Source organism: Phyllobates terribilis, unplaced genomic scaffold (genome assembly GCF_046119375.1).
Source record: "Phyllobates terribilis strain yellow unplaced genomic scaffold, ASM4611937v1 Scaffold_11__3_contigs__length_659146591, whole genome shotgun sequence".
Classification (NCBI taxonomy): domain Eukaryota; kingdom Metazoa; phylum Chordata; class Amphibia; order Anura; family Dendrobatidae; genus Phyllobates; species Phyllobates terribilis.
The window spans coordinates 63230168-63243892 of NW_027362771.1; positions in this window are offsets into that span (position 1 = coordinate 63230168).

Consider the following 13725-nt stretch of genomic DNA (forward strand, 5'->3'; position numbering starts at 1 on the left):
GCATCTAATCGATTTGCTCATCTCCAAAAATCACTCTTTATGTTGCTATCTATTCATGCAAACTTTTCTATAGTTTTACTTTCAAAAAGTAGTTAGTAGTTAGTTATTTTTAGAGATGAGCGTTGTTCTACTCGAACTGTTCGCCAATCTCAAATTCGAGCTGTTTTGGGCGGTGTTCGAGCCGGTCGGCGAACACGAACAATTTGAGAAAAATTCGGCTGTTCGAGGTTATGTTCGATAACTGTTCGTGCACCAAAATCATAACTGGATTTTTTCTCAGTAATGATGAAAATTAATGTTAATACGCAGTTTGAGTGTACAGCGGGGCGGGGGGAGGGGCAGGGGATGGATCTCTGCAGGAACAATGAAGATCTCCATTTTTTTTTCTCTTTCCCGCATTTCCAGTGGGGAGGTGCAATCTGTCAGCCTATCAGCAGCGCACACACGGAGCGAAGTGCTTTTTTTCACACAAGCAAGGGCATGTGTGATTGGCAGTGTATGTCACATGTCCTTGCCCTATAAGACCAAGCCATTTTCCCCGTCGCCACCATTTTCTCACTGCTGCAGCTGCGTGTTAGACGGCACCGCTGTTGCTGTGTGTGCTATACCTTGTTAATTTCAAGCCAATTTTCGCACAAATATACAGATAGCTTGGGAGTAGGGAATAGTTGTGATTGCAGTCCTTTTAAGGACTAGGTTACAGCATTTCCTACGACTTTTATCACGCAGGTCTGTGCTCTTAAATAGATAGATTGTGGGAGTAAAGACTAATTGTAATTGGAGTCCTTTTCAGGACTAGGTTACATCAGTTCCTATCAGTTTTTGCCAGGCAGGTCTGTGCCAGTGCTGTGCAAGTTTTTTTCACAGCATTTGGCTGAATCTAGCAAAGCTAATCCTTTTTGGCCTATTGCAGAGTGTGTTAGTCAGTGGAGTAGCCTATCTGTGTTGCAAGATATACCACCTGTGTATAGAATACCAATTTTTTTACTGCACCTAGTGAAGTAAAATCTTTTGGGCATAGCATCATTCTATTAGTCCATCTATACTGACCTCCATCAGGTTGCAAACTGAATATAATTTTTTTCTGCATCTAGCTCTGAAAAAATATTTGGGCTTCTAGCAGTGTGTGGGACTTGGTCTATTAGTCCATCTATACTGACCTCCATCAGGTTGCAAATTAAAAATAATTTTTTTCTTCATTTAGCTCTGAAAAAATATTTGGGCTTCTAGCAGTGTGTGGGACTTGTTCTATTAGTCCTTCTATACTGACCTCCAGCAGGTTGCAAATTGAATATAATTTTTTTCTGCATCTAGCTCTGAAAAAATATTTGGGCTTCTAGCAGTGTGTGGGACTTGGTCTATTAGTCCATCTATACTGACCTCCATCAGGTTGCAAATTAAAAATAATTTTTTTCTTCATTTATCTCTGAAAAAATATTTGGGCTTCTAGCAGCGTGTGGGACTTGTTCTATTAGTCCATCTATACTGACCTCCATCAGGTTGCAAATTAAAAATAAATTTTTCTGCATCTAGCTCTGAAAAAATATTTGGGCTTCTAGCAGTGTGTGAGACTTGGTCTATTAGTCCATCTATACTGACCTCCATCAGGTTGCAAATTTAAAATAATTTTTTTCTGCATCTAGCTCTGAAAAAATATTTGGGCTTCTAGCAGTGTGTGGGACTTGGTCTATTAGTCCATCTATACTGACCTCCATCAGGTTGCAAATTGAATAAAAAAATTTTCTGCATCTAGCTCTGAAAAAATATTTGGGCTTCTAGCGGTGTGTGGGACTTGGTCTATTAGTCCATCTATACTGACCTCCATCAGGTTGCAAATTAAAAATAATTTTTTTCTGCATCTAGCTCTGAAAAAATATTTGGGCTTCTAGCAGTGTGTGGGACTTGGTCTATTAGTCCATCTATACTGACCTCCATCAGGTTGCAAATTAAAAATAATTTTTTTCTTCATTTAGCTCTGAAAAAATATTTGGGCTTCTAGCAGTGTGTGGGACTTGTTCTATTAGTCCTTCTATACTGACCTCCAGCAGGTTGCAAATTGAATATAATTTTTTTCTGCATCTAGCTCTGAAAAAATATTTGGGCTTCTAGCGGTGTGTGGGACTTGGTCTATTAGTCCATCTATACTGACCTCCATCAGGTTGCAAATTAAAAATATTTTTTTTCTGCATCTAGCTCTGAAAAAATATTTGGGCTTCTAGCAGTGTGTGGGACTTGGTCTATTAGTCCATCTATACTGACCTCCATCAGGTTGCAAATTGAATAAAAAAATTTTCTGCATCTAGCTCTGAAAAAATATTTGGGCTTCTAGCGGTGTGTGGGACTTGGTCTATTAGTCCATCTATACTGACCTCCATCAGGTTGCAAATTAAAAATAATTTTTTTCTGCATCTAGCTCTGAAAAAATATTTGGGCTTCTAGCAGTGTGTGGGACTTGGTCTATTAGTCCATCTATACTGACCTCCATCAGGTTGCAAATTGAATAAAAAAATTTTCTGCATCTAGCTCTGAAAAAATATTTGGGCTTCTAGCGGTGTGTGGGACTTGGTCTATTAGTCCATCTATACTGACCTCCATCAGGTTGCAAATTAAAAATAATTTTTTTCTGCATCTAACCCAGCCAATAGTTTTGGCCTAATACCACAGTTTGGCCACTCAGCTCTGCTCGGTTACCATCCATTGTTTTTTTGTGCAAACAACTCCAGAGTTGTGAATTAGTTAACCACCAAAATGAGTGGAAAAAGGCCTGCTGCTGGTGGAAAGGGGAATAGGCGTGTTGGGAAGGGGAAAAAAGGTTGTGTCCGTGGGGTAGGTGCAGAAGAAAGACCATCTTCCAGCCAAACTAAAATGTCTACTTCTTTTAGCGGACAATGTGATAAGATCCCTTTCTTATGGCCACGCCAATCGCTACAAATTCCAGATGAGGCACAAAAACAGCAGGTGCTTCAACGGATATCAAGTGCTCCTTTAAGTGGGCTCTCCTCCACATCAACTTCAACATCACAAATACTCCAGTCCTCAAAGGTGTCACCCAAATCGCACTTGCTTCCTCACAGCTCCCAAATCTCCAGCTGCCCGTCTGAGTATGAGGTAGAACAGATGGTTGAGTCTGCAGAGCTGTTTACTCATACTATAGCCTGGGAATCAGAGGTCGACTCCAGCGCTTCTGTGAATCCAGACGAGGAAATGATCTGCACTGATGCCCAGAATCTTTATGAGTCGGATCCAGGACCAGACGCAGAAGGTTCTGACCATAATGTAGACCCTCATTCCCAAACTGTAACTCCTGTTGGTGGAGACAATGAGGAAGACGATGATAAGACTCAAATACCTGATTGGAGCGACAACTTTAGTTTTTTGTCAGGGCAGGAACAGGTTGGCTCTGAGGACGACGGGTGTGATAACGCACAGGGTGATGATGATGAGGTCGGAGATCCCACTTACTGTCAACCCACAGTCAGCCAAGAGATGAGGTCAGCAGAGGAGGTGGAGGAAGATGCTAGTGACGACGAGGTCAGGTTGCGCCTTCCTGGACAGAGACGTAGTACTGGAAGCACGTCAACAACTGCATCCTCAAACACAACTCTGCCTCTCACCACAAGTCGTGGTGGCTCTTCAGGTCGCATGGGTGCTAAGCCTTGCATAGCCTGGGCATTTTTTCAGATCGATAAAGATGACCCAACTCGTGTTATCTGTAACATTTGTCAGCAAAAGCTAAGTAGAGGCCAAAAAATACATAGTTTGAGTACTTCATGCATGAACCGGCACATGGACATGAAGCATAAGTTGCAGTGGGAAGCTCAGTGTGCTACAATGCGGCCTAGCCGGCCGGGCCAACCACCGTCTGCCATATCTTGTGCATCCGCGGCCTCTTCATCCTCTGTGACTGGGGGGACAGCAGTCACACCTGTTTTGGGGCGCAGACCTGCCACCTCTTTACCCGCAACAGCCAGCGTGATTGGCAGGTCATCATTTTCTTTGGAGGTGGTAACACCAGCTGGTCTTGAGCGCTGTCCGACATCGATAGCACCACCTTTGGATCAAGGCAACCTAACATGTCCGCCTGCATCTTCCTCACAGACCGGCAGTTTGCCGGGGACACCCTTATCAACCCCGTCTAAGCACAATAGCCAGCCCTCGGTCCCTCAGATGTGGACAAGTAAAAGACCATTTCCTCCTAGCCATGAGAAAGCTAAGAGGTTGAATTTCACCATCTGCAAGCTCTTGGCTACAGAAATGCTGCCTTTCCCCCTGGTGGACACAGAGGATTTTCGAGACCTTATGTCCGTCGCAGTGCCCCAGTACCAGATGCCCAGTCGGCACTACTTCTCAAAGAAAGGTGTGCCTGCGCTCCACCAGCATGTCGCACACAACATCACCGCTTCTTTGAGAAACTCTGTGTGTGACAGGGTGCATTTCACCACAGACACTTGGACGAGTAGGCATGGACAGGGGCGTTACTTGTCGCTGACTGGGCACTGGGTAACTATGGTGACAGCAGGACAAGGGGCTGCTGTCCAAGTCTTGCCGTCCCCACGAGTTGTGCGTCAATCCTCTTTATGTCAAAGTTCCTCCACTGCTTCTGCCTCCTCAACCTCCTCTCGGTCTTCCACCTGCACCCAAAGCCTGTCTGGTCATGCCACAAGCTTTCTAACTGCGCAGAAGGGATCCTGCACACCTCCTTACTATGCTGGCAGTAGGGCTCAACGTCATCAGGCGGTTTTTACATTGAAATGTCTGGGAAATGTGAGTCACACAGCTGAGGAGTTGTGGTCAGCTCTGGAGAACCAATTTCATGAATGGTTGTCTCCACTGGACCTGAAACCAGGGAAGGCCGTGTGCGACAATGCTGCAAACCTGGGTGCGGCCCTTCGCCAGGGCAATGTCACACACGTGCCTTGTATGACTCACGTGTTGAACCTGGTTGTCCAGCAATTTTTAGCCCACTATCCCAGACTAGATGGCCTTCTGCAGAGGGCACGGTCGCTGTGTGCTCACTTCCGCCGTTCGCATCCCGCAGCTCAGCGACTTACATCTCTACAGAAGTCGTTGGGCCTGCCACTTCACCGGCTAAAATGCGATGTGCATACCCGGTGGAATTCAACTCTGCACATGTTGCAGCGACTGTGGCAGCACCGACAAGCCCTGGTGCAATACGTTCTGACGTATAGCCTGGGCCAACGAGATTCAGAGGTGGGGCAAATCACGCTGGAGGAGTGGTCTCAGATCAGGGACCTATGCACCCTTCTGCACAGTTTTGAAATGGCGACGAAGATGTTTAGTGCTGACGATGCCATTATCAGCATGACTATTCCGGTGATTTACATGCTGGAGCACATGTTAAACAGAATTCGGAGTCAGGTGGTGGCACAAGAGGAGGTGGAGGAAGTAGAGGAGGAGGAGTTGTATGCGGAAGGGCTAACATCTGCAAGGTCCAGACGGTCGGCAGCACCAAGGCGGCAGGCATGTGAGGGTGGGGGAGATGATTTTACCAGGGCGCATGGTAGCAGCCAAACTAGTGAGGAAGGTGCAGGAGCCCAGGAAGAAGTGGAGGACGAACTGATGGAAGACTCATCAGATGAGGGAGACCTTGATCACATTTCTGTTGTGCGAGGTTGGGGGGAGAGGACAGAGGAAGGAAGCATGATTGTTACCTCGCCACCAACACAACAGGGACTTGGTGCTCCTGGATGCGCAACACACATGAGTGCCTTCTTGCTGCACTACCTGCAACATGACCCTCGAATTGTGAGAATTAGAAATAATCCTGACTACTGGGTTGCCACACTGTTAGATCCCCGGTACAAAAGTAAATTTGCAGAAATTATTCCTGCCATAGAAAGGGATGCACGCATGCAGGAGTATCAGCAGAGACTGTTGCAGAATCTTACATGTGCTTTTCCACAAAATATCAGTGGTGCACGTAGTGAATCTCACAGTTCCAACTTGCCAACCGTGGGACCGTCAAGTGTTCAGCACTCAAACCGTAACAGATCCACAGTATCTGCTGGTAACATTAATTTTGCGAATCATTTAACCACTTTTTTAGCCCATCCTTTGCAAGGCCACAGGAGACAAGAAGTCTGACACATAGTCAACGCCTAGAGACGATGGTACAGGAGTATCTCCAAGTAAACATTGAAGCCACGACTGTGTCACTGGACCCTTGCTCTTTTTGGGCTTCCAATCTGGATAAATGGCCGGAGCTAGCCACTTACGCCTTGGAGATCTTGTCATGCCCCGCAGCCAGCGTTCTGTCTGAACGTGTGTTCAGCGCTGCTGGTGGTGTGCTGACAGATAAGCGCACGCGGCTCTCCACTGATAATGTAGACAGACTCACGTTCATAAAGATGAACAAATCATGGATCCGAAACGACTTTTCTACCCCTGTGTCATCCTGGGGAGAGTAAAAGCTTGATGATTGGTTAAAATCACCCTACCAACCGTTTTAAGCTTTCAAATTACTAATCATGTTTATCTGTATCTTGACTGGAAAATAATTTGGGCTTTGTAGCAGTGTGCAGCACTGATCCTATTAGGCCATCTATAATAAGCTTCACCAGATTTAAAATTAAAAATAATTTTTAGCTGCATCTAGCCCGGAAAATAATTTTGGGGCTCCGAGATGCGCAAGACACATAAGTGCCTTCTTGCTGCACTACCTGCAGCATGACCCTCATATTGTCAGAATTCGAAGTAATCATGACTACTGGGTTGCCACACTCTTAGATCCCCCAAACTTTTCAATCAACCTTTTCATTTTAATAAAGACCAAAAAAATGGTCATTTTTGAAATTATAAGCATTAGCAGGTTGTTAGAAACTGAAATCAAACAGTTTTCAACTCAAAACTTTATTCTAGGTGATGTTACATTTTCACATAGGACCCCTTGTTCGAAAGGAGCTTCTGAACTCTCTCGTCCATTGAATTTGTCAGGTTTTGGATGGTTTCTGCTTCAATTGTTTTGCATGAGGACAGAATACCCTCCCAGAGCTGTTGCTTAGATGTGAACTGCCTCCCGCCATCATAGACACTCCTTTTAATGATGCTCCAAAGGTTCTGAATGGGATAGAGGTCAGGGGAGCATGGGGGTCACACCATAAGTTTGTCCCCTTTTATGCCCATATCAGCCAGAGATGCAGATGTTTTATGTGCAGCATGAGATGGTGCATTATCATGCAGATAAATGATCTTGCTGTGAAATACACGGTTCTTCTTCTTGAACCATGGCAGGAAGTGCTGTTTGAGAAAATCCACATACATTATGGAGTTCATCTTTAGCGCCTTCAGGGATCCTAAAGGGGCCGACAATCTCTCTCCCCATGATTCCAGCCCAAAACATTACTCCACCTCCTCCTTGTTGGCGCTGTAGCCGTGTTTGCGTGGGGTGTCCATCAACCAGCCATCCTCCACTCCATTCATCTGGACCATCGAGCGCTGCACGGCACTCATCCGTGAACAAAACAGTTTTGAAATCAGTCTTCATGTAATGTTTGGCCCACTGGAGCCGTTTCTGCTTGTGTGAAGTGGATAGAGGAGGTCGACAGGATGGCGTATGCACAGCTGCAAACCTCTGAAGGACCCTGCATCTTGTTGTTCGGGGGACGTTGGAGGCACAAGCAGCTTCAAAAACTTGTCTGCTGCTATGACAAGGCTTTTTTGCCGCTGCTCTTTCAACCTGACGTAATTGCCTGTAGGAAAGAGTCCTCAATTTGCCCTTATCAGCACGCACACGTGTGTACTGTGAATCAGCTACATACTTCTTGATTGCCAAGACACTTCATCCTGATCATCGCACAATGTTGATTGTAGTCATGCCTTGACCTAAACACTCCACAATTTGTTGCTTCTCAGCAGCCGACACATCCTTTTTCTTTCCCATTTTGGCAGAAAATGTAGGCTGCTTAATAATGTGAGAGAGCCTTCTTAAGTAGTCTTGCCTTTCATTGGACACACCTGCCAAACTAATTAGCACAGGTGTCTGCAATTGCTTACAGTGATATAAAGAGCCCTGACACACATCACCATCAATGAGTTTAACTGACAAACAAACAAATTCTTCCCTTATCACTCCTAAACACTTTTTGCATAATAATTTGGAACGCGGTGTACATGTGCTTTTCCACAAAACACCAGTGGTTCACGTAGTGAATCTTACAGTTCTAACTTGCCAACCGTGGTCTGTATGGAATTGTTCAATAAAGGGCCCAAAATTAAGATAACATAGATGGGAGAGGTCTCTATGAATAGGAATTCCTAAGTATTTGATACCCTGTGAGGGCCAGGCAAAGGGAAAGTTGGACTGGATGGAATCCTATATGGATTTAGGGAGGGAGACATCGAGGGCCTCAGACTTCGCTGCATTGATTTTAAATTTTTACCATGTAACAAAGTGATCTATTTCAGCCATAGCAGCAGGGATGGATATATGTGATTGAGTGATATATACTAGGACATCATCAGCAAATAGAGAGCACTTGTACTCGGTGCCTCCCACCTCAATCCACCTAATATTGGGGTTATGGCGAATTGATGAGAGCAGGTGCTCCGTCACTAGGATGTATAAGAGAGGGGACAGAGGACATCCCTGCCTTGTCCCATTGGTGATTGTGAAAGGTGATGAAAATGTTCTGACGCACCCCCTGGGCCTTGGGACACCCGGAGCCGGACCCTTTTTGGTGGATGCTGGTGCTTGTAGTCTTCGTGGCGGCGATCCGGTTCCGTGGCTCAGGGCGGTCAAACCAGTGGCGGAACTATTTATGTGGTTTTGATGTTTAAATGTCCGACTACGCCACCCGTGGATTGCGGTCAGAGTGAACCGCCGCTACAGGGCAGACCGCTAAGGCTGGTGTTGTGGGTGCAGCAGAGCGTAGCATAACTCCCCACGGGAGGAGTATAGCCTCAGGGCAGTGTATGCGGAGGATGGGGGTGATGGTGCAGGGCAGCAGCAGTAACGACACGGAGTCAGTGATGCAGTTCAGGGCCTTTACTCACAGTTCTTATTATCCAGACCACGTCTGCAGGTAACGGCTGCCCACGTCGTACTGTGCTCACCAGGTGAGGGGCTCAGACAACTCCCAGATAACTTTGGAGCGCTTCACAGGACCCCCTTTGTGTGTCCTTTGTCTGGCCTTTCTTACCAACACTTCTGTCCGGCTGCCTCGGGCCTCCTCTTGGTAAACTTGGCGCCAGTTTCCCTGACCCTATGTGGTGCCTTCCTAGCGGGTGGAGCAAGGGGCTGCGCCACATAAAATGTCAGAGCCTCCGGTTTCTAGCTGAGGGTCGTTTCCTGCCTCCACTAGTTCGGGGACCGGTCTCCCCCTTTGGCCTGACCCCTCTACGCAGGTGTATTCGGGCGTGCGGTGGCGACTCGCCCGTCCGCACCCCTGGGATCCCTTCATTCCTCGTTCCTGGAGCCTTCTCCGCTCCTCTTCCTTCCTTCTCCCTCTTGCAGGCCTGGGCCTCTGTTACTAGGCCCGCCTCCGGAGCAGAGCTCATGCAGAGCCCCTGCTCCCTGCCACTTCTGCTCAGACTTCTCTGCACTGAACTAAGATGGTGCCCACCTTTTATACTCCCTTCTCAATGCACTCAGGAACTGCTTCCTCCCTGCTCCTGCACTGCAGGGTTCCCCTTCCTCAGTGTTCCCTCCCCCCACTCCAGCCAGGGACAGGGACTGTCGTGCCCATCTCAGGGGCATATTGGTCGCCCTGCCCCACGGCAATGTGGTGTAATGCATGCAGGTGTCGGGTCCTGATCCACACTCCATCCTTATCTGAGAGTGAGATATCACACCTCTGGGTGAGGTGCAATACGTCTGTAGCAACCGAGCCCTCGGTGCTACAGTTCCATTTATCTTCAGCCTAGGTGACGTATTGTGATACAGGGCCGTGATTTTGGCTATAAAAGGGTCCCCTAGACCCCTACCCCAAGCTTTTTAAGAGAATCATATATGGCGTGCCAGGAGACTCTATGGAATGCTTTCTCAGCATCCAACGAGAGTATCTACTTACAAATTTTTAACTGCATCTAGCCCAGGAAATACTTTGTGCCTAGTAGCAGTGTCTGCTAGTCAGCGGATTATCCCGGCTGTTAAGCAAGCTACACCACCTGTAGTTTGGACACTTAATTTTTTCAAAGGAAATGCTTCGGGACCACGGGATACTCAGTGAAGAGCATCAGGAGGCACCCCAAGGCATAGGGGCTGGGACTGGCAGTAGGATGCCTTGCGGTGGACAGCCGAGCTCGATCCTTATAAAAGTTTTTTAACTGCAGCAGCTTTAGTGGACGCTACTGGAGCTGGAATTACGCGGCTGCTGGCATGAGACTTGCCCTCCAATAGATCCTTGTAAATGGATTTAAAGTGTATTCATTCAAATTAGAGAGACAATTTAAATTAAAAAGCTTAGAGCTGCCTCCACCACAGGGGGGCTCGCTCGACCCACCAGCGGACAGGCACCAGTATTGGGAGAGGGGGGCTGGCCGTCAGGGTTCACCGCAGCTCTGGCACAAACCCGGCGACACGGAGGTGGCACGGGCAGGAGCGGACTGAACGTGTCGGCTTCTCACTTTTTGGATTTTAGAAGGACATGACATGCCTATATCTGTGTCTCCCCCTCCTTTTACTCCTCCACCTCTTTTCTTTTCGCATGACTATATGTACTTGTCACTTTTCCATGTGTTAGTTGTGTCTTCTGAGCAGTTTGTCAGCTTTTGGACACCTTTGAAGGTGTTTTCTATGTGTTTCTATGTGTTTTTGTTTGCCTGCCATTGGTTTTAACGGTGTTCGAAGGTGTTCGACGAACAGTTCGACGAACAGTTCGGCGAACACACGGGTGTTCGACGAACCGAACTCGAACACTACGGGGGTGGCTCAACACTAGTTATTTTACCACATATCACACAGCGCAGCTATTCAGTACATTCAGTTTGTGAATTAAATTTATAGTTTAAAACTTTCCGCTACACTTTATGTCTTTAAGTAATAGTAACTGGATTTTGATTTTGAAAAGTTTCTTATCCCTGTTTCAAACAAGCACAACATAAATAATCTATTCACCAATGTCCTCCACTTTTTCTGTAATTATACCTATGTCAAAACTGTAAAATAGTCTTGATAAGCAGACATACACTTCAAAATTGCAAACTTTGCTAAAATTCCTCGTAAGTGTGACATACAAGAAAGATAATCTCTGTTTCTTTAGGTCCAAGTGAACAGAAAATTTCTTTCATCCTAGTTGATGGAATATAAACTACCTATTACAAAATAGAATATTTTACAGAAATGTTATACAAGGATTATATGAATTTTTGAATTCCTGTTTCTACTTTTTTTTGATGATAAAATAAGCTTTTATATGGACTAAAACATAAAAAATATACTTAAGTAAAATTACCAAAAATCCAATTGTCCAAAAATCTCCGGGGCTCAGCTACTGGGGTAACTGAAATCTTGGAAAACACAATTTTGGCCTGATTTTCCGGTCACCGATCACATGATCACCGTTATTCAGTGAATAACGCTGGTCACGTAAAAAAAATAATTGTGTCCGCTATTAAAATAATTTCTCTCTCTTCTGACATGATATACATGTCTGAGGAGAAAGAAATCATGTCCCCCAAACTCCCTGGCACTTCTACCATCTCCCGGTCCCTCCTGCTCCATCCTTCTGTCCTCCACCTTCTCTTCCTGAAAAAAAAAATGTCTGACGCACCCGGCAACTGTAAGGATTTTTTTTATAGATTTATATATTATATTTATATATTTATATTATATATTTTTTTTTATTTTTTTTATATTTTTATCATATTGATCAAAAGCCAAAAATTTGTATGTCACAACCTTGCGTCATCCCTTTAGTCAGATTATTATTATTATTATTATTTTTTTTAGAATTTTTATTTCTTTCATTCTTTGCATTTAGGGTTAGGGTTAGACTTAGGGTTGGGTTTAGGATTAGGGCTGAGCTTAGGGTTAGGGTTGGGGTTATGGTTTGGCTTAAGGTTAGGCTAAGGTTTGGGGTTAGGATTTTCAAAAGAAAAAAAAAAATTATGACGATATGATGATTAGTGTTGAGCAAGTGCTTATTACTCGAGTTTGCACCGGGTGTTCGGTTATGCACTAAGTGTCACGGGTGCTCGAGTGACATGGCAAAAAACATGAGGTGATAACCTGCCATACACGGACAATTTCCGCATGGCTTTTTTTGGGTGTCTAACAGCCGTGAAACATGCGGGGCGGGGACTCGAGCACCTATGATACTCGGTGCATTCCTGAGCACCTGATGCAAACTCAAGAAGTGAGCACTTGCGCTCAACACTAGTCGCCATATCATCATTATTTTTTTTTAACTTTTGAAAGACCTAACCCCAACCCTTTGCCCAAAGCTAAGCCCAACCCTAACCCTAAGCCCAACCCTAACCCTAAGCCACTTTTTGGTGTTACCTTGTGCAAAAGTGAGAAATTTGGGGCTAAAGCAAGATTTTTGTGAAAAAAATGAACTTTTTCAAAATGATGACCTAATGTTATCAAATTTTGTGTCGTACCTGTGGGTTCAAAATGATCACTATATCCCTGGATAAAACCATTGAGGGGTGTAGTTTCTAAAATGGGTACGGTTGTGGGGGGTTTCAGCTGGAGTCAGCAAATGCGACAAATTTGTGTTCTAAAAGTCAAATATTGCTCCTTCAACTCTGAGCCCGGGCGTTTGTCCAAACAAAACTTTTTGACTACATGTGGGGCATCACCGAACTCATAAGAAAGTGAGTAACAAACTGTGGTATTCACTTTTTGGTATTACTTCTTTCCAAAAGTGAGAAATTTGGGGCTAAAGCAAGAATTTAGAGGTAAAATTATTATTTTTTTCGTTCCACGTTGCATTAATTCCTATGTAGCAACTGAAGAGTTAAAACATTTCCCGACCACAGTTTTAAAGTATATGAGAGGTGCAGTTTTTAAAATGGTATCACTTTTGGGGAGTTTCCAATATATAGGCCCCTCAAAGTCTACTCTCCCAGTGGGTCATGGAACCCGCAAACCATAACAGTAAAAACTGCACTAAATTATGGCACTTCTTCCCTTATGAGTTTTGTACTATGCCATAAAAGTAGTTTCCAATTAAAAGTAGGTTATTGGCGTACTCAGGAGAAATTGCACACCAAACAATAAAAATTAAAAATTTGGTGTAAAACAAAATTTTAGCGGTAAAAATGTAATTATTCTTTCTTCACCGTCCAATGGTAAAAGTTTCTGTGTGGAATGAACAAACTAATAGAGTCACACAGGTACAGAGAGTAGAGGGCCCTGCCCTTGCGGGTTTACATTCTATATTTGGTGTCAACATGCTCACTGCACCACTAGACGAATTCATTGAGAGGGGTAGTTTGAAAAATGATGTCACTTATGGGGGGGGGGTTCTGCTGTTCTGACACCTCATGGGCTCTGCCAATGTGACATGGCACCTTCAAACCATTCTAGCACAATCTGAACTCCAATATGGTGCTTCTTCCCTTCTGGGCTTTACACTGTGCCTCAAAAGTAGTTTTTGACAACTTATGGGGTATCGGTGTACTCAGGAGAAATTGCAGAACAAATTGTATGGTCCATTTTGCTTTGTTACCTTTGTGAAAATTAAAAATTTGGGTCAAAACCAACATTTTTTGGGAAAAAATTATTTATTTATTTTCACAGTTCAATGTTAGAAAAAACTG